The 27,743-nt window shown below is 37.1% G+C and overlaps 1 protein-coding gene, 3 non-coding genes and 1 pseudogene across 53 annotated transcripts in view; all 5 read left to right on the top strand.

Annotated features, from left to right (window-relative positions):
- The window catches only part of LOC123566768 (uncharacterized), an 86,557-nt gene extending 60,882 nt beyond the window's left edge, over positions 1–25,675 (top strand). For 13 of the 50 annotated variants that reach the window (XR_012414685.1, XM_073995353.1, XM_073995352.1 and 10 more), the window contains 19 exons: positions 656–772; positions 2,018–2,130; positions 2,445–2,569; positions 4,064–4,179; positions 5,087–5,195; positions 7,095–7,198; positions 7,510–7,705; positions 9,379–9,508; positions 10,693–10,808; positions 11,130–11,259; positions 12,399–12,605; positions 12,756–12,871; positions 13,583–13,731; positions 14,938–15,067; positions 15,389–15,511; positions 18,837–18,861; positions 20,622–20,727; positions 21,449–21,563; positions 22,247–25,675. The gene's annotated coding sequence lies outside the window, so the exon portion shown is untranslated. Of the gene's footprint in view, positions 1–395; positions 460–655; positions 773–2,017; positions 2,131–2,444; positions 2,570–4,063; positions 4,180–5,086; positions 5,251–7,094; positions 7,199–7,509; positions 8,065–9,378; positions 9,509–10,692; positions 10,809–11,129; positions 11,260–12,398; positions 12,606–12,755; positions 12,917–13,582; positions 13,732–14,937; positions 15,068–15,388; positions 15,512–18,836; positions 18,862–20,621; positions 20,728–21,448; positions 21,564–22,246 lie in introns of all 50 variants that reach the window. The other 37 variants (XM_073995319.1, XM_073995332.1, XM_073995356.1 and 34 more) reach the window with 25 other exon arrangements.
- On the top strand, positions 973–1,064 carry LOC123574924 (small nucleolar RNA SNORD116). The gene has a single exon (XR_006700107.1). It is a non-coding gene; the product is annotated as a small nucleolar RNA SNORD116 (small nucleolar RNA).
- Positions 2,788–2,882, top strand: LOC123574925 (small nucleolar RNA SNORD116). The gene has a single exon (XR_006700108.2). It is a non-coding gene; the product is annotated as a small nucleolar RNA SNORD116 (small nucleolar RNA).
- Positions 4,841–4,932, top strand: LOC123574926 (small nucleolar RNA SNORD116). Its single transcript, XR_006700109.1, has one exon. It is a non-coding gene; the product is annotated as a small nucleolar RNA SNORD116 (small nucleolar RNA).
- Positions 9,735–9,818, top strand: LOC123574927 (small nucleolar RNA SNORD116; annotated as a pseudogene).
- Positions 25,676–27,743: the final 2,068 nt, after the last annotated feature.

Below are 27,743 nucleotides of genomic sequence, written 5' to 3'. Positions count from 1 at the left end.
TTTTAACTTCTTCAGATAAGCACAACATTTGGTTAATCTTGAGGCTGGATTAGTTAACTGTCTTTTCTCATCCTGCATATGATTTTCCTTCTAATTGTGATTTTTCCAGTTCTTGTTAGATGGGTAATGTTTTAGTTTATCCTGCATTTTTTTTTCCTTTTTAAGTTAGGGGAATCTGAATCTATTCAAATGTTTTGTTTTAGCAGGCGTGTGCCCTGTTTAGGTTTAATTTGAATGTCCTGTCCTACATTTGTAGGCCATGTTTTCATAGGCAATCTTGCTATCAGAGCTGAGGGGGCGCTGTTCTGATCACTTAGTTTATCTGATGTTGCCGGTCCTCCAGCTCGTGCCTACTGGTACTTCCTGAGATGGCGAAGGGTTTTCTGTACTTCCAGATGCCGGGTATCTCTGTGTAGGGGGAGGAGACTCTGGACCACAGGAATGAAGAGAGCATCCTAGGTCAGGCAACTCAGTCATACGGGATAACCTGGGTCAACCAGCCAGTAGCTTCATGAAGTGTGGGAGGGGATTCTCCAGTGTAGGGAACACGGAAGCTACGCATGGGAGAAGGGCTACAGCGTGGGGATCCCCAGGCCATTTGAACGGTAAATGTCTGTGTTACACATCTTTGCTCACTTTTTCTCTATCCTTGTAGTTCATTGTGGAACCAGCACAGATTTCCATATGAAAGTTTTTTTTTTAACCTCAAAAAGTGACAGAATGGAGTGTATCATGGAAAAATCTGACATCAAAACCTCAAAATGTGATATTGGTAAGCATTTTGTCCTGAGAATACCAGCATTTCCTCTTAGGGGATCATGACACTGCAGTGACCATGTGACCCTGGCTGTGCTCATCAGCCTGGGCTGGTCATTGACTGTGATGCTGGTCTCCATGCCTCCAAAGGTGGCAGCTGTGTGCTCAGTGTCTGCCACATGTCTCAGGCTCAAGGTCCCTTTTATAAGTGTGCCTGGATCGATGATGACTTAAAAATGGATCTCATCGGAATCTGAACAAAATGAGTGACCAAATCACTTCTGTGCCACTTCTGTGAGCTGAGGTCCAGCACAGGGACCGTGCCAGACAAACACGAGGAGGGCCTTCAGTTTGGTCAGCACTGGTACCAAAACGGCCTGTGGAATTAGAAAACTAACCAGCTCATATACAGTAGAGGAAATTATTGGACAGTTACCTACCAATATGTGGTTAGGGGTAAGATGGAGACTCTTCTAGTGCTTGGCTGGTAGCATCTATACACTGCAGTAACCAGACACTGGGGAGCCAGCACAGGAGTTACAGGATTTACAGGAAATTATTGTGCAAACCCACAAGCCATTCGGACGTTTGTGTGAGCGCTCAGAATATTCTGGTTGATGATTTGTTGCTTGATGGCAAAGAGTTTTCAGCATTCAAAGACATCATGAGTTTTTACTTCTCATTTCCTTTTAAGTGAAATAATCGCATGGAAATTAAAGAATAATTATCTTATATGAAATATATGAAACTTATATGAAATATAAGATATTTGTATCATATAAGATATAAATACATGAAATCTTATCGTATATTTTCATTTGATTGCCAACCTAGTCACAAGGACTGAAACAGCTGTTTCTTTTTTGTTTTCCCATCAACCAAACAAGCTGTTTAACACATGGTTCAGTGCTGGTTTCCACTACATGTTGCAGCAAACATTTTTAGAAGTGGTATTTCAAATTCTTGGATTTTCACATGGATTTCATTGTCTACTTTCATATGTCCTCCATGTGTGACCACTGTATTATTTAAAAGTTGTAATAAATGATTTTGAAGGGTATGTGCTGGAGGTTCTTTGGGATAAATGTTTTAGAAAACATTATTTCCATACAATTTCGATCAAAGACATGAGCATAATTGTTCTTGTTATACAGATGGTCCAATGAGTGTCTAATGTGAATTCTTATAACTGCTTATAACACAATAGTTCATTAAGCAAATCTTGTTTCACAACTTTCCTAATTTCTCCTGTACTCTGTAGATTGGGTGAGATAGAATTCCATGGAATGTCATTGCCAAACCAGTGAAGTGCTAATTTTGACATTTGTACCAGCTGATGTAGCTGTGAAGAAGCACATCAATACCACTTCTAAGGTAACATTCAATTTTTAGTGAATTTATTTTTGTGAGTTATTTTTATTCTTTTAAGTACTCAAGAATTTAGGTTCACAAAGAATTGGTTAATACTAACAGTTTCAGACATTAATATTCTGATGAGCTGAGGCATCAGTCTCTTTTTTTTAAAGATTTTGTTCTTTTCTCTATTTCGAATAACATGAAATGTCCAACAGGAGTTATAAGTTAGTGTGTATTCCATATATGTTAATAGTGAAACATCCTGTCTTAGGCACGGCTAAAAATTGTCCATGTATGCTTCTCAGATTCATATACATACTCTCTTCCAACAGGACAGCATAGACCAAGAACTGGGTTTCATATGGATGAATTTATTCTTCCTTTGAGGCAAGACAAGAAGGAAAGAAAGTATTGGGACTAATGCCATCCTCAAGGGCCAGTGGGAACTCTAATATTGGTAAGCCTTTTGTCTTGAGAATACCAACATTTCCTCTTAGGGAATCGTAACACTCTGGTAACCATGAGACTCTGGCTATGCTAGTCCACCATGGGCTGGTCATTGACTGTGATCTTGGTCTCCATGATTGAATAGTGTGGGTCGGTGTGTCCCAGTGACCAATGTGCTTAGTGTCTGCCACATATCTCAGACTCAAGGTCCCTTTTATAAATGTGCCTGGATCGATGATGACTATTAAAAAATGGATCTCATCGGAATCTGAACAAAATGAGTGACCAAATCATTTCTGTGCCACTTCTGTGAGCTGAGGTCCAGCACTGGGACCATGCCAGGCAAACATGAGGAGGGAGTGAGTTTACAGGGACTAGGGTATTGGAAAACTAACCTACCCATATATATTAGAGCAAATGAATTGTTCTCAGGTCTGTAAATATCCAACTGTGGTTTGACATAGCAAGTCTCTTTGTACTTGCTTGGCAGCATTTATGGAAACAGTTGGTAGACCCTGGGGAACCAGGACATAGTGAGACTCAAGGGACGTTATTGCACCTACCCTTGAGCCATTCACACATTTGTCTGAGCTCGCAGAATTTTCTGGTTGATGATCAGTCTCTTGAGGGTAATGAGAGGGTCTACATCCAAATCCAAAGATAATGAGATTTTACTTTTTTTTGAGATGGAGTCTCATTCCGTTGCCCAGGCTAGAGTACAGTGGCACAGTCTCGGCTCACTGCAACCTCTGCCTCCTGGGTTCACGAGATTCTCCTGCCTCAGCTTCCCGAGTAGCTGGGATTACAAGTGCCCGCCACCACTCCTGCCTAATTTTTGTATTTGTAGTAGAGATGGAGTTTCACCATATTGGCCAGGCTGGTGTCGAACTCCCGACCTCGGGTGATCCACCCACCACAGCCTCCCAAAGTGTTGGGATTACAGGCGTGAACTACCATGCCCGACCTTACTTTTTATTTTCAATTAAGTGAAACAATTACATGGAAATTAAAAAAAAAATGGTACTCTAAGTAGACTATTCTAGTGTATTTTAATGTTCTTGCCAATTCAGCCCCTAGGATTGTATCACTTGTTTTTTTGATTTTGGTTTTTCTTATGAAAAAACAAACCATTGTTTTTATTTGAGTGCTGGATTCAACTATATACTGCCTCAAATAAACTTAGATTATATTTCAAATTCTTTTTTACATAGATTTCATTGGCTATATTCATATATCCTCAAAGGTTTCCATTGTGTTTGAAGAGATATCCTAATTGTAATAAATGCTTTTGATTGGGGATGCCAGGGGAACTTTGAGACTAATCTCTCAGATTTAAAAAAAAAAAGTTTATATTTTATAGTGATCAAGGATGTAAGAATAATTTTGTCATTCATTGGATAGTCCAGTGAGTGTCTAGTGTGAATTCTTATATTCCCTTGTAACTAAATATTCCATTTGGCAAATTTTGTTTCATAACTTCCCTAATTTCCTCTACACTTTGTAGATTGGGTGAGATACATACAATTCCATGGAATTTTACCACTGAACCAGTGAAGGGCTAATTTTGTCATTTGTACCAGTTAACTAATTTGGAAGGAAACAGAACAACACACTCCTGAGGTAGTATCCAATTTTTAGTAAATTTATTTTTATTATTTTTAAAACTGTCAGTGATTTGGTTTTGTGAACAATAGGTTAATACAGTGTTAGGAATTATTAATCTGATGCGCTATCTGAAGCGTCATTTTCCTTAAGATTTTTTTCTTCTCTGTACTTTGGATAACATTTAAAACATTTCCAAGAGTTACAAATTAGTATGTTTTCTATGCTGATTAATAATGAAACCTTTTGTCTATACAAATTTTAAAAAATGGATGCGTGTGTGTGTGTGTGTATATATATATATATAATCTCTTCTCACAAGATGATGCAGACCAAAACTGCATTTTACATTTTATATGGCCAAGTTTATTGTTTCCTTGTGTCGTAATATGATGGAAAGTAATGGGAATAATTCTGCTTCCTGTCCTTAGGGACCAGTAGGAATTTTCCCATGGTAAACATTTTGTCCTTAAAATACTGACATCCTGTTAAGAGATCATGACACTCCAGTGACCATGGGACCCTGGCTATGCTAGTCCTCCAGGGGGCTGACCATTGACAGTGATGCTGGTCTCCATGATTAAATAGTGTGGGTCAGCATGTCCCAGGGTGACAGAAAGCTGTGTGATCAGTATCTGTCACATATCTCAGACTCAAAGTTCCTTTTTAAAATGTGCCTGGATCGATGATGACTTAAAGATTGATCTAATTTAAATCTGAACAAAATGAGTGACCAAAACACTTCTGTACCACTTCTGTGAGCTGAGGTCCAGCACAGAGACCACTCCAGTCAAACATGTTGCCTGGAATTGCAACTAGTTGGTCAGTTAGAAGTAACCACAGGGACTGGGGTATTTGAAAACCACTTGAGTGCCTTTATTGGAGGAAATGAATTTTACATTTGTGTATAAAAATTCAATTGTAGGGTAAAATGGAAACTCTGAGAGTTTGGTTGGCGGCATCTATATACCATAGAAACAGAGCCTGAGAAGCAGAACAGTGAGACCCAAGAGAAATGTTCCTGCCTGTACTTGGTCTGTTCCCACATTTGCCTGAACTACTGATTGACCTTTTGAGGGTGATGAGATGGTCAGAATCCAAGGATATTATAAGTTTTTACTTCTTATTTATTTATTTATTTATTATTTGGGGTACATGTGCAGAACGTGCAGTTCTGTTACATTGGTATACATGTGCCATGGTGGTTTGCTACACCCATCAACCTATCATCTACATTAGGTATTTCTCCTAGTGCTGTCCCTCCCATAGCCCCTGACCCACTGACAGGCCCTGGTGTGTGATGTTCCCCTCCCTGTGTCCATGTGTTCTCATTGTTCAACTCCCACTTATGAGTGAGAACATGTGGTGTTTGGTTTTCTGTTCTCATGTTTGCTGTAATGATGGTTTCAGCTTCATCCATGTCCCTGCAAAGGACACGAACTCATCCTTTTTTATGGCTGCATAGTATTCCGTGGTGTATATGTGTCCCATTTTCTTTAGTCTATCATTGATGGACATTTGGGTTGGTTCCAAGTCTTTGCTATTGTTAATAGTGCCGCAATAAACATATGTGTGCATGTATCTTTATAGTAGCATGATTTATAATCCTTTAGGTATATACTTAGTAATGGGATTGCTGAATCAAATGGTATTTCCACTTCTAGATGCTAGAGGAATCACCACACTGTCTTCCACAATGGTTGAACTAATTTACACTACCAACAACACTGTAAAAGTGTTCCTGTTTCTCCACATCCTCTCCAGCATTTGTTGTTTCGTGACTTTTTTAATGGTCACCATTATAACTGGCATGAGATGGTGTCTCACTGTGGTTTTGATTCGCATTTCTTTAATGACCAGTGATGATGAGCCTTTTTTCATGTTTGTTGGCTGCATAAATGTCTTTTGTTTTACTTCTCATTTTCTTAAAGTGAAGCAGTTTCATGTGGTATCTTCCAAGTGTATTTTAATCAGTTGCCAACCCAGCTGCTAAGATTGAACCAGTTGTTTTGTTTTTCTCTTTTTTTTCCTATTAATTTAGCAAACAATTTCATATATAGTTTGCTATCCTTCTCCATGGGGCCTGCATCTTCAGATTCAACTAACCATGGATTGAAAATATTTGACAAAAAATTGTATGGTTTCATCTGTACTGAAGATGTACAGTCTTTTTCTTTCTTTCTTTTTTTTTTTTTTTTTTTTTTTTGAGACAGAGTGTTACTCTATCGCCCAGGCTGGAGTGTAGTGGCATGATCTCAGCTCACTACAACCTCTGCCCCCTGGGTTCAAGCGATTCTTCTACCTCAGCCTCCCAAATAGCTGGGATTACCGGCACCCACCACCATGCCCGGCTAATTTTTGTGTTTTTAGTAGAGATGGGGTTTCATTTTGTTGGCCGGGCTGGTGTCAAACTCCTGACTTCAAGTGATCTGCCTGCCTCGGTCTCCCAAAGTGCTGGGATTACAAGCATGAGCCACTGTGCCCAGCCAAGTGCAGTGTTTTTCTTTGGTCATTATTCCCTAAAAAACACAGTGTAACAGCTATTTACATAGTATTTACGTTGTATTCGGTATCATGAGTAATCTAGAAATGATTTCCTGCATATCAGGATGTACATAGGTTCTCTGACAATAGTGCACACTGTGTTCGCTGTGTTTAAAGAAATGTGCTAGCTATAGAATAAATAAATTTGAAGTCAGTGTGCTAAGAAAGCACTGACATGGATAGAAAATATTCTATCTGTATAGAATAGACAGAATAGAATAGAATAGAAAAAATTCTATCTGTATCAGTCTGATCAAAGAAGTGAGTATAGTCTTGTCATACATACAGTCTAATGAATGTCTAAAGTTAATTCTTATAACTGCTTGTAACAATATTTCATTTGGCAAATGTTGTTTCACAACTTTCCTAACTGCCCCTGTACTTTGTAGATTGGTTGTCACAGAATTCCGTGGACTTTAACCAGTGATGCGCTGATTTTGTCATTTGTACCAGCTAACTCATCTGGGAGGCAACAAAACAATATTCTCCTGAGGTAACATCCAACTTTTAGTAAATTTATTTTTGTGGTTTGTGTTTTTTTAAGTAATTGAGAATTTCATTAGATGTACAAGGAGTCACTTAATACAAATAGTATTAGGCATTCAGTATTCTTATGAGATATCTGAGCCTTCAGTTTCTTTTAACATTTTACATTTTCTTCAACTTTAAATAACATCAGAAACATCCTATAAGTGTAATAAAATTCTGGTACTTTACATATAGTTACATGGTAAAGCCTCCTGTCTTATTTGAAAAATGAACATGTATACTTCTCATTCCCATGTATATAATCTCTTCCCACAGAATGAAGTGGACCAAGAACTGGGCTTCATACGGATGAATTTATGTTTTTCTCCATGTGGAGACGTGAAGGAAAAGTATAGGAAATAATTCTGCCTCCCACCCACAAGTCCCCATGGGAATTTCTCACATGTTAAAAAGCATTTTGTCCTGAAAATAACAACATTTTTTCTTAGGGAATCAGGACACTCCAATGACGGTGAGACTCTGGCTATGCCAGTCAGCCATGGGCTGGTCATTGACTGTGATGCTGGTCTCCATGATTGAATAGTGTGGGTCATTGGTGACAGATAGCTGTGTGCTCAGTGTCTGCCACGTATCTCAGGTTCAAAGTCCCTTTTATAAATGTGACTGGATCATGATGACTTAAAAATGGATCTCGGAATCTGAGCAAAACGAGTGACCAAACCACTTCTGTGCACTGAGGTCCAGCACAGGGACCATGCCAGGCAAACACGTGGAGAGAGTTCAGTTTGGTCAGCAGCTGGTACCAAAATGGCCCATGGTATTGGAAAACAAACCCACTCACATAGGTTACAGCACATGAATTGTACAGAGGTCTGTATGTGTTTGTATGTATTTATATATGTTTGTGTACATATATCTTTGGGGATTATATGGCATTTCTTTCAGTGTTTGGCTGGCAGTGTCCATACTCTCATAGTAAACAGAACTACTCAAGAGTAGAGGGAACGATGGGAAACAGTTTTGCATACCCTAGAGTCTTTTACACATTTTTTTAGGTGCTATAATCTTGTGTGTGAGGTCAGTCTCTCAGGTTCATTAGGTGGACAGTGCAAAAGGTATTATGAGTTTATATATTATTTATTAAGTAAAGGAAATATTTGGAAATTGAAGAGTAGCTTTTATCTATTAAATAAAAGAATATATGGAAATTGAATGGCACTTTCTATTTGTGGAAAGTCTTAACATTTTAATTTCCTTATTTTAAATTACTAACATTTAATTTCCTTATTGACCTTATCACAAAAATTGGAATTTAAATTTTGCCTGTCACTCAAAGAGAAGCTTTTTAGACATTTGATTGAGGGATTCTAGTAGATGCTATAGTAAACATTTCTAATTGTAAAATGATTAAATTTTCAATTCATGGAGTTTTATGTGGATTTCATTGCCTGATATTCATTTTTTTTATTGGTGAGTTTCATAGATGTTTAAAGGGAGATCCTAGTTTTATTGTGTGATGCTAACGGAGGCCTTTGGTCATAGAAAACTGACTTTAGTACTACCCATTTCCAGGGAGTGAGCATAATCCTTATTCTCGTACCATGTGGGCAAGTGAAGATCTATGGTTTATTTCCTATAACCCGTCATTAGTAATTACGAAAGTAAGAAAGTTGACAAATGAAACTCTTTTAATTATGAGGGTTTCATTTGTCAACTTCTTTACTTCGCATTTTGGAGGTAATACTGGAATTGCATGGAATTCCTACTGCTGCTCCACTAACCTGCTAATTTTGTCACATGTACCAGATTCCTTGTCTAGCAATGAAAACAATACACTTCAGAGGTAATACTGCAATTTTTTGTAAGTGCATTTGTCCTGGATGAGTTCTATTATTTTATTTTCGCAAGTAAGATTAGAATTGGTTTTTCAAGCAGTCTGTTAATCCACATGGTGTGAGGCCCTAATAATCTGGTTAGTCATCTGAGGTTTCTGTGTCCTTTGTCCAGTATTTTTATACTTCCTCTGTTTTCAGATAACATTAGAATACCCTACTAGGGAAATAATTTAGTATATTTTATGTACTTGTGCATAGTAAACCTGTTGTATATGTACACTATTTGCATGGTTGGCAAATGTACATTTGCACTTTTTATTTTTCTATAATTTTTTTTCTATTTTCAAAGGTTAATGTGGACGAAGAACTAGATTTCATGTAAAAGAGTTTATTCCTTCTACTTGAGGTGTGACTTGAAGGAAAGTAATGGAAATAATTCTGCCCTCCCATTCTCAAGGGCCGGGGGAATTCTAATCTTGGTAAGCATTTTGTCCTGAAAGCACAGACATTGTTCTTCGGGAGTCATGACACTCCCATGGCAGTGAGACCCTGGCTGTTCTGGTCTGCCATGAGGCTGGTCACTGGCTGTGATGCTGGTCTCTGTAATTGAATAACGTGAGTTGGCAAGTTCCCAGGTGACAGAAAGATGTGTGTTCAGTGTCTGCCACATATCTCAGACTCAAGGTCCCTTTTATAAATGTGCCTTGATCAATGATGACTTTAAAAAAATGGAAACCTTGGAAATCTGAACCAAACGAGTGACCAAGACACTTCTGTGAGCTGAGGTCCAGCACAGGGACCATACCAGGCAAACACATGGAGGGCGTTCAGTTTGGTCAGCAACTGCTACCAAGACTAACCCATCCGCATATGTTAAAGCAGATAGATGAATTGTACAGAGGCCTGTATATCTTTGGGGATTACATGACAATGATTTAAGTGCATGGCTGGCAGCATTCAAACCCCTAGTAATCAGGCTGGGTGGCACCAGTGTCCGAGGAGTGAGCATTGTAGAACTAGCTGTGCCAGCGCTTGAGTCATTCACACTATTTGCATAGATGCCACAGCATTCTTAATGAGGATCAGCATGTATAGGTATGTTACGTAGTCAATTAGAAAGAAATTGTCAGTCTTTGCTTGTTATTTATTCTTTCACCAAAAGAAATACGTGAAAATCGAAGAGTGGGTTGTATTCATGGGATTATCTTACTATCTGCTGGAATTTGCTTGCTAACTCAGTCTCAAGTATTAGAACAGCATTTGTTTTTCTTTTTCCTGTCACTCAGGGAGCAATTTTCTAAACATTAGATGACAGATTAAATTAGATGCTTCATTAAACATTTTAATGTGAAATAATGAAGTTTCTAATTCTAGGGATTTTTGGAGGATATTGTTGGCTAATAGGTATATTCCTTCATTAAGTCTTTGTATATTTTAAGAGAGATTCTAATATTAGTAATACTCAGGGGGCCTTTGGCCTTTGAGACCAAAATCTTGGAAACATTGATTTTCTATACTCACCCTGTTCCAAGCAACAAGCAGATTTTTTAGTTATGGAGATAGTCAAGTGACTATGGCTAATTAATTACAAACTGTTGTCAGGAGTCATTCAGTTGGGAAGGTTTTGTTTCAAAACTCCCGTAATGTCCCCTGTGCCTTGCAGAATGGAAGTGATTTTGGAATTGCATGGAATTCTCACTGCCATCCCAAAGAAATGCTGATCTTGTCACTCTCACCTGTTCCGTTGCCTGGGGCAGAACAAAAGGATGTACTTCAAAGGTAACATCCAAGTTTGAATAAATTTACATTTTATGGCTTATTTTGTAATTTTTCTGTAGTCAAGTAGATAATCGGTCTTGTGAATGATCTGTTAATAACAGTGTGAGGCATTAATTATCTGGTGAATCATCCAAAGCTTTCATTATCCTTTATTTCCAATTTTTTTTTCGTTCTCCCTTTTCAGTAATATGAAAAACCTCCTAGTAGAATTATGTTAGTATATTTGATATTGATATACATAACAAACCCTCCCTTCTTGTGCATGTTTGACAAATGGACATACATACTTACCATCTTCGCATATTTGTACTGTTTTCACAGAGCGACATGAACCAAGAACTGGGTTTCATATTAAATATTTTATTCTGTCCTCTTGAGATGTGACATGAAGAAAAGTGTTGAGAATATTTCTATCACCTCATCTTCAAGAATCAGTAGGAATTCTCCCATGGTAAGCATTTTGTCCTGAAAATACTGGCATTCCTCTTAGGAGGTCGTGACACTCCAATGACTTTGAGACCCTGGCCATGCTTGTGAGCCATTGGCCAGTCGTTGACTGTGATGCCAGTCTCCATAATTGGATGAATAGTGTGGGTCAGTGTACCCCAAGCTGATGGAAAGCTGTGTGCTCAGTGTCTGCCACATATCCTGGATTGACGATGACTTTAAAAAAAAAAAAAAGAATCTCACTGAAATCTGAAAAAAATGAGTGACCAGAGCACTTCTGTGTGCTGAGGTCCAGCACACAGGACAGGCAAACATGGAGGGATGTGGATGGTCAGTGCCCATAGGGACTGGGGTATTTGAAAGCTAATCTGCCTGCGTATGTTGAAGGAAATGAATTGGACAGTTGTCTATAAATATCCCATTTTTTAATAAAACGGCTATTCTTTGGTGCTTTGCTGGTAGCATCTATCCACTGGTAGTAAATAGACCCTGGAAAACCAGCACATATGTAGTGAGACCCCATGAGATATGATTGTGCCTACCTTAGAGCCATCCATACAGTTATCTTGGATGTGACAGTCTTTTGAGTGAGAGCAGTTTACTAAGGTCATTTAGATCATCAGTTCCAAAGATGGCATGGGTCTTATCAATTAATTTTTTTAGGTAGAGGTAATATCTGGAAAATTAAAGAGTGATTTCTAACCGTGAGAATATTTTAGAGTTTGTTTAAATTTGCTTGCTAACCCAGTCCCAAGAATTATGACCTTTTTTTCTGTCTGCATAAAGCAATATTCTAGACATTTGAGTGATTCAAGTAGATGTTGTGAGATGATTACATTTCCAGTCCTTGGAATGTTATGTGGATTTTATTAGCTAATCTTCATATTTCATCAGTGGATTTTCCTATGCATGTTAAGGGAGATCCTTGTTAATTGATATGTAGGTGGACTTTAGGGTTAACCTGAACAGGTCTTGGGAAAAGGACTTTAAACATTCTCCTGTTCTGTGGAATAAGTATACTTTTTTCTGGACATACACCTTGTCAATGAGTATGTATCATAATTGCTCATAAATTCTTATCAGGAACCATTCGATGTGGAAGATTTCTTTCTCAACTTCTCTAATTTCCCCTGTGGTTTGCAGGTTCCATGTGATACTAGAGTTGTGTGGATTTTTAATCTTTACACCAATGAAGATCAGAGGTTAACAGTGCCCTTTTTTTTAGAAGTTTGTATTTGTCACTGATAACTGTAATAACTGATCTTGTTGAAAAGCGTGAGAAATGAAGATCTGATATGTCACTTTTACCAGCTTCCTCAACTGAGAAAGAATACAATGAAACATGCTGAGGTAACACCTAATTTTTGATAATTTTTTCCTGGGTTATTACTGTTTTAAGTATTTAGGAATTTAACGGGTGCTATATGGAGTCAGTTAATTCACATACTATAAGATCTTAATCTGGTGAGTCATCTGAGGCTTCTGTTTGTTCTTTTCCAGAATTTTTGTGCTTTCTCAGTCTTGCTGATGATCTTTCCGTGGTCATGAAGCATGGAGAGTGCCAGAGAGGCTGATCCTCAACAGTATGACAGCGGAAAGTTGGGTGTGACCAAGAGGTATGCGGTGCCCAAATGCCAGTAGGTCCTCAGCAGTACCACCTGGTGAGCATCACTCTGAGAGCTGAGAGGAGGTGGGAAGCAGCTCATGGTGAGAGGGTTTAGAGGCCGCCTTTCCCTCTCTGCACGCTGCACAGTTCTTCTAGTCACATATCCCGGGACAGTACTGTACCTGTGTGTGTCCTGCCTGCATTGCTGTGACCACTTTGAGTGGAATCAGTACGGTGTAGCTCTGTGCAGCTTCTGCAAATTGCCATGCTCCCACTCTCAAGCAGGTTCAGTGCTATAAGTGATTTTTAGACCATTGTTTCTTTATTCCCTTCTTTTTGTGACTTCTTCCTCCCCAGTCCATTGGGTGACCTTTGAAGGTAAAGTAATCCTGAGGTGGTTGAATTGATGGAAATGCTATGCATTGTTGTGAATGGAATGTTCACCAGGCCAACATCTTGTTGGAACTTTGAGCACACTGATAGTCTGGTTGCACATTTGATTTGTCTGGCAGCAAATGTTGGACAGTATTTGGACTGATGGAAGCTAGAGACAAACACATTGACTGTTGTTGAATAACACTGGAAACATCCTAGGAGAGCGGTGTATTAGCTAATTTAATAGGTACATAAACTGAATCCTACTGTCTTGTGCTTGATGGACCAGAAGACACATATGCATGTATTGTTCTCATGTTTCTGCATCTTTACCCTATTCCCACAGGTCAACAAAGACAAGGCACCTAGCCTCACATGAAACTTCATTGCTTTCCCTTGAGATGTGACATGACAGAAAATGTCAGAAATGATTTTTCCATCCCATCCTCAGGGACCAGTGGGAATTAATTTTACCATTACACCTTCAAGGGCCAGGTCAGGTTGCTCAGTGTTTTGTCACTAAAATATTGCCCTTTTTTGGGGATTATGTAATACTCCATAAGGCACTGTCTGTGCTGGGCAGCATGGAGCCTGGGGCATTGCTATGTTGGGGGCTGGTCTCCATGACTTAATAGGGTGGATCAGTGTGTCCCAGAGAAGTGTACTCCAGAGTGCTCCTTTTCTTTCATGTTTCTGAGGCAAAACAGTGCCCCTTTTAAGAAGTTTGCACGTGTCACTGATAACTGTAATAATTAATCTTGTTGAAAAACCTGGGAAAACAATGCGTTAAATAATAACTCCTCTGAACATGAGGTCCAGCACAGTTACCTGTGCCCTAAACAAACTATATGGAAGGAGAGTTCAGTTTGTTCAGCTGTGTGCTCCCAGCAAGGACTGTGGTACTGGAAAACTAACCAGCTTACATGCACTAGAGAAACTGAATTGGACAGTGACCTGTAGGTACGCAGTTTGGAGATGAAATTGCAACTCTTGAGTTCTTGATTGGCAACATAAATATGTTGATAGTAAACAGACCCTGGGGAATCAGCACTTGAGTTGTGAAATTGCACTTGAGCCATTCACACTTTTGTTGGAGCTGCAATAATCTAAGTCATGCTTGCTCTCTTGAGGGCAATAAGATGGTCAAAATCCAAGGAGATTTGGGGTTTTCACTTTTCATTTCTCTATTAAGTGAAAAAAGTTATGAACTGAAAAATAGGTGTTACTTATGTAATCTTCATAGTATAATTTAATTAGCTTGCCAGGCAGTCACTGGGATTTAATCAGTTTCTTTTTCATGTTTTCATCAGCTGAGAGAGTAATTTTGTGTGCACAGAAGTACTGTCTTCAGCTACATGCTGCATTAAACATTCCCAGATGTGAAATGATTACATTTCCAAGTTTTTAAAATGTGGATTTTTCTGGCCACTTTTATATCCCTTCAGTGGGTTTCTAATGGATTTAAGGAGAGAGCCTAGTCATAGTGAATGGTGGTGTGTTGGGTATGCTGAGGAACCTTTGAGACCAATGTTTCAGAAAACAATTATTTCTACACTGTCATGTTTCAAGTACCAAGTATCGTTCTTGTCATTCAGATGGTCCAGTGAACATCTCTGGGGAATTCCTTACAACCAACCTCTTGTTACAAAATATTCCGTTAGGAATGTTTTGTTTCTCAACTCCCTGATTTCCCCTTTATAGATCGGAGTGATATTGGTGGAAGACAACACTTTGCCGCTTGCAGTTCTCACCTCCACACCAAAGAAGGACTGTTTTTGTCATTTGCACCAGCTGCTTTCTCCGGGAAAGATCAAAACGATGCACTCCAAGGGTAACATCCAGTTTTTAATACGTGTAATTTCCTGGATTATTTTTGTTGTGTTATTAAATAGCTTAGAATTGTTTTTACAAAGTCTGTTGAACCAAACAGTGTAAGGCATTAATATAACCTGGTGAGTTATTCGAGGCCTCTTTTCCTCTCCTGGAATTTTTGCACAATTTATATTTTGAATAATATCAGAGACATCCCAGTAGAGTAATAAATTAGCACATTTTATATGCAGATACACAGCGAAGCCTCCTTTCTTATGCATGTTTGACAATTGGACATGTATATTTCTCATCTTCCCATATTTTTACTCCATTTCCACAGGTCCACGTAGACCAAAATGTGGATGTCATATGAAAGAGTTTAAACATTCCCCTTGAAATACAAGAGAAAGTATCAGAAATAATTACACCATTCCATGCTCACAGACCAGTGGGAATTCTCACAGTAAGCATTTTGTCCAGGAAATACTGTATTCGTCTTAGGGAATTATAACATTCTAATGGTAATGGTAGTCAGCCATGTGGCTGGATCATTGTTCCTGTATCCTGGTCCCTATGACTTAGTGTGGTCATGGTGTCATTGTGTCCAAGACAGAATCATTAGTGTGTAGTGTTGTCTGCTATCTCAGGCTCACAGTCCCTTTTATGAACATGGCTGGATTGATGATGACTTCAAAATCTTTTGGAAATCTGGACTATCTGCGCAGTAGAATTGCTTCTCTGAAATTGATTTCAAGTCATATAAAAGGCCATGTTACACATATATTGTTAATCTGAGGGAGGTTGTGATCATTTAAGTTGTATTTTATAAGCACTAGGACCACCAGTAAGAAAACAATTCAAAAAATATTAAAAGAACAACCAAAGAATTAAAATAGGATAACGAAAAGATCTGTTTAACACAAAATAAGGCAGTTAACAATGAACAGCGGAACTAATAAGACATAAGACATGTAGAAAACAGGAAAATGACAGACATAAAACCAGCCATATGACAATTATATCAAATTTTTAAAAGAGATTAGGAGATTATGTTGTTTTTTAAACATGAACAACTATACATTGTCTACAAAAGAGACACTTTAGAACAAAAGATACAAATAGTTCGAAAGGAAAAGATGGAAAAAGCTATATCCAGCAAATCCAGAAGAGAGCAGAAGTGGCTATTCTGACATCAGAATAAAGAGACTTTAAGATAAAGTATTGCTAGAGAGGAAGGAGGATAGTATTTAATGTAGAAGGGTTAATTAATAAGGAATATGTAACAATTATCATATCGGCACTAACAACACTGCCCAAAGTTACATACACTGAAAACTCACATGATTGAGGGGATCAATAGGCAGTTCAACAATAATAACTTTTGTTCATAGCCTCTTCTTAATCACTGATAAGTCAATTAGGTAGAGCATCATTGAGGTTAGAAGATACTTCAGCAATGTTATCAACCAGTTTGACCTGAGAGAGAGAGGGAGAGAGAGAGAGAGAGAGAGAGATAGATAGATAGATAGATAAATAGATAGAGAAAACTCCACCCAACAACAGAAATACAAATTATTTTCAAGCATACCTGGAACATTCGCCAGGGTAGAGTATGTGTTAGGCTATAAAACTGTACTCAATAAATTCGAGATTGAAACCATGTAGAGGATGTTGTGTGACCATAGAGGAATTAAACTAGAAGTCAACACAAATACATTTGGAGGTCACAAAATATTTGGAAATTAACACACTTTACAGAGCCCATTGGTAAAAAATCTGTAAAAAGAAACTAGAAAGTCCAGGGGTGGTGGCTCACATCTGTAATTCCAGCACTTTGGGAGGCCTCAGTGGGCACATCACTTGAGGCCAGGAGTTGAAGACCAACCTGGGCAATATGGCAAAACCCCATCTCTACAAGAAATACAAAAAATGAGTTGAGCATGGTGGTGCGTGCCTGTAGTACCAGCTACTTGGGAGGCTGAGGTAGGAGAATCACTCGAGACCAGCAGGTAGGAGCTGCACTGAACCAAGATTGTGCCACTGCACTCCAGTCTGGGTGACAAAATGAGACCCTGTCTAAAAAATAAAAATAAAAAATAAAAAGAATCTAGAAAACATCTTGCATAGAATGTGATACAACTAAAGACATGCTTAGAGGGATATTTATAGTTTTAAATAACTGTATCAGAAAAAAGGGAAGATAAATAAATGATATAAGCTTCCACCTTAAACAAGAAAAAGACTAAACTAGAAGATGAAATTCAAAGCAAACAGAAGGAAGTAAGCAGTAGGGATTTGAGCAAAAATTGATGACATAAAAAAACAGACAAATTACAGAGAAAAATTTGTGAAACCAAAAGTTGGGTTTGTGCAGAGATTTGTGAAATTGACAGTCCTTTAGCTTGACTGACACAGATCATTAGAATTAGGAATGATGGAGAGGATATCACTACAGACCCTATAGATTGGATCAGGAATGTTGCTGTTTGCTGCATTGTACTTTCTTGAGGGGAGAACTATGAAGGAAAACAAAATTCTCATTGCACTTACAACTTAACAACACAGCGTTGACATTTTGATTCTCATTGGCTTCATTGCTCATATCTGTGAGGTTTCCAGAAGATCCCATAGCAATATCATTCATTCCAAATTTATCTGTGGGCTACTCAGGGAACACTGTCTGTGGGTTAGCCCTGCTCTGCAAGGAGCAGTAAAAATAAATAAATAAATATATATATATATATATATATATATATATATATATATATTGTTTTTGAGACTTAGTCTTGCTCTATTGCTCAGACTGGAGTGTAGTGGCGCGATGTTGGCTCACTGCAACCTCTGCCTCCAGGGTTCAAGCGATTCTCCTGCCTCAGCCTCCCGAGTAGCTGGGATTACAGGCATGTGCCACCACACACTACTAATTTTTGTGTTTTTTTAGAGACAGGGTTTCACCACGTGGGCCAGGCTGGTCTCAAACTCCTGACCTCAGGTGATCTGCCCTTGGCCTCCCAAAGTGCTGGGATTACTGGCATGAGCCACTGTGCCTGGCAACTGTTTGTAGCCAGTGGGGAATTGTTTTAATTTTGGGAAGCCTCTTGTAATCAAATCATGTATCAACATTAATCACATGGTAAGTGCTCCATGGTTTTCATTCCTAAAGATTCTAGGATGTTTGACATTTCTCTGCTTAGCTTATAGCAGAAAGGTATTGGGTATCAAGAATGTTTGAACAGTTGCTCCTTTTTGGGAATGAAGATGATATTGGGCTAGAATTGAGATGTATGATTGAGAGAATGTCCCTGAGGCCTGAGCAGTGTGCCCTTTTGGGTATGGACATTGGAAGAACGTAGTGAATTCTTATAATTTTATGTTGCCTTGGCATCCATCTTGAATATAAGTTTAACTTTCTTATACTAGAAGCAAGGCTTACTCACCTTTGCATAGTTTCCAGTTCTACACTTCCTCCTCGTTCCTCAGTGTGGTTGGTCCAGATAGCTGCCTTATCCAACTGCCTCCTTTGGACCACTTCACCATGGGACAGCTTGATGCAATCTACCTGACAAGCCCCTTGAACCCCACACCCCTTATGGAGCCAGTGTCCACCTCCCAGTCACAGTGTGACCCCAGGGAACTCATGCCTGCTTGCTTTAGACCCACCACTTAGAAGTCTCCATAGCAAACCTGTTTGAATAGTACCCTTGACCCAGTAAGGGCATTGGCCCATGTGTGTCTCTCTTTCTCTCTCCGTCTCTCTCACTCCCTGACCTCTGCATGTGGACTCCCAGGCATGCCATGTACCCCTCAGGACCTGTAAGTAATACTATCTTGATTTTTGTCTTATATCTCTTCTAATCATTGAAAGGGTGCTCTCTATCTTGAAGATACTATATTAAATAAAATGAGAACTTGACCCTAACATAGTTAGTGACAGGCTGAAACACGCTGATTGCACTCTTTATCTATTTAGTGATTTTTCTCAAGTTACTGCACACCATGTATTATCAACATAATTGATATTATAGAGTGGAATTATAAAACACTTTTGCCACAGAAAGTTCTATTGGTCACAGATTCTAGAGCTACTACATGTATGCTATTCTGTGATAAAAGATGTAGATGTGATAAAAGCATTTATAAAATATAAAAACATTTATAAAATATCTGTCTTAGAAATGTTAGCTAAAATTAGTTTGGGAAAAGTATGTTTGAAAATAGAATTGTAAGCTACCACATTTTGATAAATATTTCTAAATTTGTATATTAACTTATCAGGAGACAACAGAGTGAAGTAAAGAAACCAGTAGCCTTGTATCAGTATGTTTTTATTTGGAAGACAAATGCATGTTTTAACTATTGTATGTTTTTGGCTTAACTTTTTTTGTAAAGTTAAAACTTTACACTTTTACATGAATCTGGAATTTCAAGATGTCTTAAAGGTTGACAGGGACAGGACAATTGAAAACCTGTAAATATATTTGGTAAAATTTATGATGCATTATTTTGCAGATGGCTTCAGAGAGTATTAGCACATCTGTTTGAGATGTGCACAGTTTTACATTTGTCCCTTAGGTAATCAACAAGGCTGAGATCAGTAAATCACATGTAAGCCACTGTATAGTTATATGGCTATTCTGAATAGAGAGATATCATTTTATCATATCTAGACTTTCTAGTTATATTAATGCTGTTGAAAATGATTTTGTATTACATGCTTTCTTCCAAATCATAGATCAAGATATTTTATTTATGTATGTCTTTTTAATGAAGAGTGGTTATAGGATAGTCCTGATTATTGCACATAAACATTGCCTTTCACTAGATTATTGTTTGGGGGCAAATTTTAGACTATCGTTTTAAAAAAGAGTAGCTTAGTTTAATCCACCCTTTCCAGATATTTAGAAATTATTGAAATGTATTGTTTTGTAAAGATAGTCTTAAAAAAATTGTTGAGCTAGAAACATGTCCCTCACCAGTGGAATCCTTAGAAGATTTCCTTGGGCTTCACTGGGTGGTAATAGACCATGATCATATTGCTCTGTATATTATGGTGTAAATTTTGTTTTATAACACTTAGTCTTAATAGATTGGGAATATTTTATCTTACTAATGTAGTCATTAGCTGGCCACTCTCTGTGTCCATTGGACCTTACAGAGTAAAGGGAGGGCAGTGCGTATTTGAAGCCTGTGTACGTGACACACAAAGGGCTTAGCAACATCCGTGTTTTCCCAGCACAGGATACCCATACTTCCTGAATGTTTCATTGTTAAATTAGATTGTGTGTGTGCGTGTGTGTGTGTGCACGCGTGTGGTTTATATGAACATACAGATGTGTGTATTTTAGGTGCATTTTGTTTTCTTTTTTTCTTTTATGTCAAGTGATGATAGAGCCTAGAAGGGAAGCGAAACTGTCCATGCCCTTGCCTTAACTTTCAAATCTGATAAAAACAACATTTATAAAATATCTGTCTTAGAAATATTAGCTAAAATTATATTGGGGAAAGTATGTTTGAAAATAGAATTGTAAGCCACTACATCGTGATATTACTAAATGTGTTTATTGACTTGTCAGGAAGCAAGAAAATGAATTAAAGAAAACTCCAGAGAATGAGCTGACAACTTACTCCCTGGTCAGTGGCTCTCCATGCCTACCTGTGGTTTCTTGGACACCCTTGCAGGTATGTGGGCAGGGAACTGCACATTCATAGGAAACAGGCCTAGGATGGAAGGAGTTGATAGATACTGCTCTTCTTGAGTTTGATGACATTTGGTTCCAGTTAAATAGCATGAAAACCCATCTGATAGCCAGCTGAGGGTGGATACCGTTCTGGGGAATTAAAGGCGAGTGGTCACAACAGGTCTTCCTCGGCAATCCGAGCCCAAAACTGAATCTGCCTCCATAAGACCATTATGTTTCAGCTCTTTATTTGTATGATTGATTCATCCAGTGGACTTTTAATTTCTTATGTCCAGATATTTTTTCAGTTCATTTTTTGTGATACAAGCACCTTGTGGATTGCCTGTCATAGAACAGGTTCTCAATAAACTTTTATTGATAAAAAGATATATAAGTAGATTGTCTTGGTAATTTTGTGAGTAACCTGACCAACTAAGCAGTAGAAAACAAATGATTTTAAAACAGAAAGAGACATAACTTTCAGTGGGGTTCAGGTGATCTAGTCGGGTCTGGAAATGCGCAAGAGAGAAGGTCCCTGATGCAGTGTGCTGACATTGAAATGTGTAGTTATGGACTAGATGGTTATGGTTTCAGAAGTATGTTAATTAAATTAAATCAATATAAAAGAGTAGCAGAGAAGGAATTTCCAGATTCCAGCTGCACTGCTTGTTTCATTGGAAGTGGTGTTTCTCTCTTTTTCTTTCTTTTTTTTTTCACCTCAGAAGATGACTTCCTGGGAACTCTTCTGAGAGTGAATGTTATCAGCAAATTCCCGAAACAACACCCCTTAGACAAAAAGCCTCCTCACCTATGCATTGCCTAGGCCACCCACTAAAGGTAAGGTGTTAGTTAAAATAGTCCTTGCTTTCTAGGAGAAGCCATGTCTTAGTAGAAATTGAGCTGTTAAGTTTCTGAATATTGATGATGTTTGATTACATTCTAATTGATTCTGAGATTGCATAATATGTTAAGAGATGCAGCTTTTCTTAATATACCTTTGTGGCTTTTCTACATCTCAGTACATTTACTGTTAATATGAAGGATTTCCTTAACTTCTGTCATCTAATAAACTCAACTCCTTCATGGCTTGATCCATTGTAATGCTAGGAAATTGTTGTACAAAGGAAACACAGTAGCTTCTCCATAACTGTTAGACTGGAAGGTTGACAAACTGGTCTGAAGTAACTGATCAAACAAGTGAATGACCTAGAGCTTTAAGAAACCAGAGAGGAAGAGAGAGACATGAAACCCGAGGTTGTTGATGGCTATTACTTTTTAGCCCAGCAAAAGGAGAAAAAGCAGCATCAGTATCTGGCATCCTTGACATCAGGAAGTTTTAATGTCATTGTTTTGGCCTCATCACGGACTCAGGTGCTAGAAATGAGGTTTTCTCTGTGTACTGTGGGTATATTTGTTCTAGCACAAGTAGGGGGAAGATTAAAGAGGAATTTCATACCCCCATGACTCCTTAGGAAATGTGTTTCTCACCTTTGCCACTTTTCCCCACTGTGTCCTTGCAGGTGATGGCCACAAAGAGGTGGATTTGTTGAGTTGGTGCCATTCCTTCTACTGCCAGCTTCACCAAAACAATGATTCAGTCTTCCTTATGCATGGGGACTCTTCTCTTTCCTGTGTTGCAGTGGATACCTCCTGCAGATAAGAAATGCTTAACTGAGAAATGCTCATGTTGGGATATCATCGATGAGACTTTAATTGGGGCATGGTGACTGTTTCCCTTGCTGCCACTTGACTCAATCCCAGGAGCCTCAGTAGAGGATAAAATATTACACAAGATGCTCAAAATGGTGGAATTGCTCAGTGCTCCCATAAATATACATTTATAATTTTCATTTGCCGCATGGTAAACTGAAAAATACAGAATATATTAAAAAGAAACTCTGCATGATTTTTTTCAAAAATTCAAAGCATATTTAAATAATATATAAATTAAATGCCCTCCTCTCTTCCAATTCTGTCCCTATAGTTTTCCTCTATTAAGTGAACTACATGCATTCTTTTAGTGGATAGATGCACACAAATACACAAGCCATTTTGGGGAAGGATCCAGGAGTGTGGCCATATTGTAACACATTTTTCTGCAAATTACCTCTTTCATTTAACAGGCCTCATTCAATGGCCTTTTTCTTTTTCAGTAATACATACACATCTGTGTCATTTGTTGAATGACGACATGAATGTTTTGTAGATGAAATATAATTAAATGTTTTAAGCATTTCTCACTCATAGATATTTATGTTAGCACCAAATTTCTGTGCAATGAACCTCCCTATATATCAATAATTTTGCATTTGTCTATAATATCATAATAAATTACTTATCAGTTGAATTACTGGGATTAAGTATGTGCACACTTCATATTTTGAAAATTATTGCAAGTTTGCCTTCAAAAACGTGGTTAACAACTTTATCCTCCAATGGCAATGAATGAGATTGCCAGCTTTCCTACAACCTCACAGACAATGGATTTTATAAATATTTAAAATTTTTGCCAATGTGATCACCCAAACTATTGTCTTAAATTGTATTTCTTTTGTTTTTGAGTTTGGTCATTTTTTCATGTTTGTTAGCCATCTGTATTTTTTAATTTCTTCTTTATGTCCAATTTTGTGGGTGGGAGGAGGATTTAGTCTCTTCCTGATTTCGAAGAGCTCATTTACTATTTCGGGAAATAAGATTTGGATTGTCAACCATTACAGCTCTTTTTCACACACTTTTTAACTTTGTTTTTGTTATAAGAATGTGTATGATTGTTATATGTCCAAGTATAACCATGTTCGCTTTTATGGCTTCTGAGTTTCATGTCATTTTTGGAAAGATATATATACTGAGTCCATAAAACCCTTCACCTATGTTAAATTCTAATTCTTTTGTGTTTTTTTAATTCAAATTCTTAAATCATGAGAAATTTTTTTGTTTTGAAATCTTAAAGTTGCCAAGTTACTTGCCATTACTTGCGATTATTTGCCAATAATTGCCCATTTATCTGTACTGCCATCTTGCGCATATGCTGTACTCTCATCTGTGACTGGCTCCATTTTTGTTCTGTGGATTTGTGTGTCTCTTCTTCTGCCTCCTGTCTCATGTGTCTTCTCGTTGGAAGAAATTACAGTTTAGACTGCAATTTCATCAACTTTAATAAATCAATTGAGGGGAGAATGGTTTTTAAAAATATTAAGTTAAGTCTTCGTATCCAAGGACAAGGTATGTCTTTTCGTATTCAATAATTTTAATTACTGTTAATATTTTCACTCTGGTGATGGAAGTTTTTCTTTTAATTTGCTTTCTTGTTCATTTTTTGTATCTAAAGTTTTTGTTTTGTTTTGTTTTGTTTTGGGGGTAAGTGGTCACCTTACTGTTTCTTGTTGCTTTTCAGATTTTTTCAAAGTATAGACTAAATCCTTTGCAAATATTTAAAGTTTTTATTTCCCCCCTTCATATTGATCCTGATTTTAGTTATGTTGACAAAGTCCACAGACTGTTACTATCAGAACACTTGAACAGTTATGGAAATATTACCCACCCTTGATTTAATCAGGGTTTAATGGTATGCTTCTTTGGTTTGACTGGCACATTGTTGCTGGTCATTTTCTCCCAAAGACCACCAGAAAGAGCTATGATCAAGCAAAGCTGAGTTTGTTAAACTTACCTGCAGCAAGGGAAAACACCACCTTGATAGGATTTAATAATGTTTCAAAATCAAGAAAGGCTTTGGGGTCTGGGCAGGGAACTAATTAGAAATGGGCAAAATTTGTCATGCAATACTTTAAGATTGGTGGGAAAGTGAGATGAGGTTCTTAATGTGAGGATTGATGGTCAAATCATTTTCTAGGTGAGCTGTTTGCCTGTAGAAATATGTTATCAATGATAGAAGAACTATTTGCCTAGATAAGCAAACTGAATTTATTTATTGGTTTACAGTTTTATCTTGCTGGGCAGGACTCTGCTGGGGGTGGTATCAGGTCTTATTCCCAATAGGTAAGTTATTTTGATGTGGGTGGTCTTAATCATCAATGTGTGAAATGCTGATTTTTAAGTGCGAAATACTTTGTCTACCATGTTAGGAAAGTCTCCCACCTTTTATATTTTGTAAGGAATTTTAATCAAAACCAGGTGGGTAGATATAATCAAAATTTTTTTTGCAGAATCTGTGTTACTGTTCTTTTTAAAGACTTTTATCACTATGAATTAATTTACTGTTATTGCAACTTCCTTTTATTCCTTGAATGAACAGACCCTACTGGTTTTAAAAATGTTTTATTCTTTTGATTTACTACTTAATCGTGGGTATTTTAATTTGATTTGGAATTTTTACAAGTCTACAACTAAGTGAAATTGATCTGTGATTTTTCTTTTTTATGCTCTTTTTGTCGTGTTTTGATATCAGATACTCTGGTTGTGTTAATCGTTTTGAGGATTTTCTTATACTGTGTTCTAGAGTGGGTGGAAAAGCTCTCACCTCACTATCAGTGTTGAAATCATCTGGACTCCCCTTTGTTTTTGGTGGTTTGGAGTTAGAAGAGAGGCTAGAAGTTTTTTTTTTCTTTTCCTTTTTTTGTATGGTTATTGCTTGTTCTTTGTTTTGTGTCTTAAATTTAACCTGTGTTATCTTAGCAAATCACAGTTCATACAGATTTTCAAACACATTAGCATTAAGTTATACAGTGTTCTTTCATCATTCTATTACATTTCTCTTGTTTCAATTATGTATTCATTTTCATTCCAGTTATAGTTATTTCTGCCATGCCTTTGTTAATGAATAAGTTTAACTAGTGGATGTTTAGCATCACTAGCCTTCCCCTTCCCTCTCCCTCAATCAGGTCTTTGGTATAATTTATCAGGTATTTTTTAAGGTTCTAATTTACTTGTATATATTGGTTCTGTATTCTTTTATTTCTTTTCCTAATAAATTCTTAAACATGTGTAATACATTCATATTCACTTGTTCTTGGCAATGAAAGATTTACCCCACTGTGCATTTTATAAAACTTTTCATTATGAACACATTGTAAACATACAGTGTATAAGGAGAAGAAAACAGTGAACTAGCACATACAAGGAACTGGAACTGGTTCCATCATTATCAACATTTTGCCATATTTACTTCGTGTTAATTTTAAGTATTTTCAAATAAGCTAGAGAAATAATAACACTTCTTATTCTTCTATAAACATTTTTACAATTTTATTTTTAAATGTGTGTGTATATACACTCATGCTTTTATACTATTCCATAACTTTATAGCTTATGTAATATATAAATATTTTAATATTTCTGATCATTACATATCCATAGATGTGGAGCTTCCCTATTTTTAATGACTTAATTTTTCCATAAGTAAAATTTACATAGTTAAATGCATTGATATATAGTAATTGTATAATTCAGTAAGTTTTCTTAAAAGTAATTACTATCCCATTCAGAAGACAGAATATTTTTATTACTTGAGAACCTACCCTACCGCCTCTTTACAACCAAGCACCTTCTCAAAAAAACAATGTTGTGATTTCTACAATCACAGATAAGTTTTGCCTCTTTTGAAATTAATATAAATGGAATCACACTGTGTGTCTGGCTTCTTCCACTCATCATAATCATGTTGAGATTTATCCATGCCATTCCCTATATGAGCAGTTTAAAAAAATTTTTATAGTTGTAATATTTCTCTAAATGGTCATATTGCAGTTTATCTACTCTCTTGTTGATGGACACCTGAATAGTTTCTAGATTTTAGCTGTTTTGAATGTTAGCAGACCTCTTATGTAAATACCTAAAAATTGAATTGTTTGATAAGACAGATTTTTGCTTAACTTATAGAAAACTGCTAGAGAGTCTTCTAAAGAAGTGGACAGTTTTCACACTCCCAACCAGTGATAGGAGATTTTTAGTTGCTGTCCATTTTTGCCAACATTGGAAATTGTCAGTCTTATCTATTAACTGGGTGTGAGCTGACATTTTGTTGTGACTTCAATTTGAAATTTGACCGCTTAAGAAGGCAACCAGTTTTTCATGAAGTTATCCAATTGTAAATCTTCTGTAGTAAAATTTGTGTATTTTTCCCAACTTTTAAATTACAATTTTGAAGTAATTTTGGACTTACAGGAAATTTGCAAAAATAGTAGAATTCCTGTGTATTCTGTACCCAGCTTTCTGATTTTATATAATCATTATTATGACATTACATACAATGATTGAAATCAGGAAATTAATATAATACTATCAACCAATCTGCAGACTATATTCAGGTCTTTCCAGTTACCCTATTAATGTCCTTTTTATCTAGTCCAGGATCCAATTCAAGATCCCTTATTGCATTTATCTGGCATGTTTCCTTTGCCCTCTCTCCTAACTACAAATCTGGGAGAGTTCCCTCAGTCTTTCTTTGTATTTCATTAAATTGACACATTTGAGAAATACTAAACCATAATTTTGTACCCTAGTCCTCAATTTGGATTTGTCTGATATTTTTTATTATTAGATTAAGGTTATGCACTTTTGACAAAAGATAACACAGCAGTAATGGTGTGCCCTTTTCAGTGGATTGTATCTGGGGTACATGATGTCAGTGTCTTATTTCTGCTGATATTAAATATCACTTGATTAAGGTAGTGTCTGCCAGGTTTATCCACTGCAAAGTTGCTGTTTTCCTTTCTTTGTAATTAATATTTTGTGAAGAGATACTTTGAGACTATGCAAATATTTTATTTCATCTAATTTCAGTAATAATTGAAGATTCTTGCCTACAGCAATTATGATTATGGTGTAAACCTAGTGATGGTTTCTATTTCCATGATATTTTCTCTACGTATTAGAATTTGACTGTAAAGATCTGTCCTTCTTCCCCATTTATTTGTACTCAGTTGTTATTTTACATCAGTGTGGATTTGTGCATATATCTTACTTTATGGATTGTTATATATTGCAATCATTATTTGTGTTTGATTTTCATTTTTTTTTTCCTGGATTTGATCATTGGGAGCTCCTTTAAGTTGGCCCTGT

Source organism: Macaca fascicularis, chromosome 7, assembly GCF_037993035.2.
Source record: "Macaca fascicularis isolate 582-1 chromosome 7, T2T-MFA8v1.1".
Taxonomy (NCBI): Eukaryota; Metazoa; Chordata; class Mammalia; order Primates; family Cercopithecidae; genus Macaca; species Macaca fascicularis.
The sequence above is the reverse complement of the archived record's forward strand: the minus strand, read 5'-3'. Positions and strand labels throughout refer to the sequence as shown.